Raw genomic sequence first — 1,680 nt, 5'->3', positions numbered from 1 at the left:
CCCACTGGGGATGTGCCCGCAACCAAGGTACATGCCCTTGACCGGAATCGAACCTGGGACCCTTCAGTCCGCAGGCTGACGCTCTATCCACTGAGCCAAACCGGCTAGGGCTCTTTTTATTTTTTATTTTATTTTTTTGAGGGGGGCGGGGCATTGATTTATTGTTCTACTTAGTTATGCATTGGTTGATTCTTGTATGTGTCCTGACTAGGGATCGAACCCACAACCTTGCTGTAGCAGGACCATACTCTAACCAACTGAGTTACCTGGCCAGGGCAAAGTAGGTACTATTCTTTTTTTTTATGTTTTTATTAATTTTAGAGAGAGAGGAAGTGAGAGGAAGAGAGATAGAAACATCGATGAGAGAGAAACATCGATCGGCTGCCTCCTGCACGCGCCCTACTGGGGCTCAAGCCCCTAACCTGGGCATGTGCCCTGACCGGGAGTCCAACTGGTGACCTCTGGGTTCCTGGGTCAACACTCAAAATCTGAGCCACACCCGGCTGGTCTTTTGTTGATTTTTAGATTTAGGAGAGAGAGAGAGAGAGAGAGAGAGACCCACAACCTTTTGGTGTACTGGGTGACGCTCCAACGACCTGAGCCACCTGGCCAGGGTGGGTTTTAGTTGGGTTTTTTTGTCTTGTTTTGTCTTTATAAGCTGGAAATACCCTTAGCAAATTGATATGCTGACTAAAGGGAGCTGGCAGAGGTGAGGCTGAAGGTGCCAGTGAGAGAGGAGGGTGATGGAGAGAGGTGGCTGAGCCCACACGCTGAGGGGTCCAAGCTGCAGACTGAGAACATTCACCCCCTCTCTGGGGATGAGGGGGCTGAGACGGTGGCAGCCTGGTGGCCTCTGTGGCCTCTGATAAGTAGGGGCGGGGAGTGGCCGGGATGGAGTAGCTTGGAGTCTGTAACACCCAGTTTGGGAGAATAGGTCAAGGAGGTTGCCAAGACAACTGAAGAAGGAAGTAATACAAATGAGTGAGACAGTCCCCGAGGAGCCGAATCCTTAGACGTCTTTGTGGACGCTGGTTATACCTGTAGCCATTAAGCTCACTCATCCTCTCCTTTCTTTATTGCTTTTGCCACCAGGAGGTGACACTCGCTCCAGTTTCAAAGGACAGCTCCCCATGGCCCCCCAATAAAAGCTACATGGAGGTGACTAGATCTCTCCCCAGCCTGGAAGGTTACTCGGAGATGTCAGCTGCCTGCAACCTGGGAAAGGGCTCTCACCAGACACGGAGTCGGCCAGCCCTCGGTCTCGGACTTCCGGAGCCAGGTCAGCGATTTTTCCGCTGTGTCACAGGCTGCGCCACAAGGTTCCGTGGTCTCCTAAGGCCTCCCCTTACTTGGTCAAACAGAAAATACAGCCTTGGCATTGGCCTCCCTGGACTCGGCCTAGTTGTAGGAATTCGTTGCAAGCCTTGGCCCTCTGCCTGGGAACCTGATTTAGCTCTTCAATAATTCAGACCCGAGTTTCACGAGGAGGCAAGCAGCTTTCCTCTCTGACCTCTGGCACTGGGTACACAGGAGCCACCTAGAAAGAGTTCTGTGACCACTTAGCCACGCCTGCCGAGGGCAAGGCGGAGCGAGAGTTAACCCGGGGTGCCCAATACTTGCCCAAGCTGGTCAGAGCTAAGGTAGGTGCTAGGCATAAGGACGAGCTTTGCAGAAAAGCTT

The sequence above is a fragment of the Myotis brandtii genome, unplaced genomic scaffold (assembly GCF_000412655.1).
Source record: "Myotis brandtii unplaced genomic scaffold, ASM41265v1 scaffold897, whole genome shotgun sequence".
NCBI lineage: Eukaryota > Metazoa > Chordata > Mammalia > Chiroptera > Vespertilionidae > Myotis > Myotis brandtii.
This window is presented reverse-complemented; position numbering follows the sequence as displayed.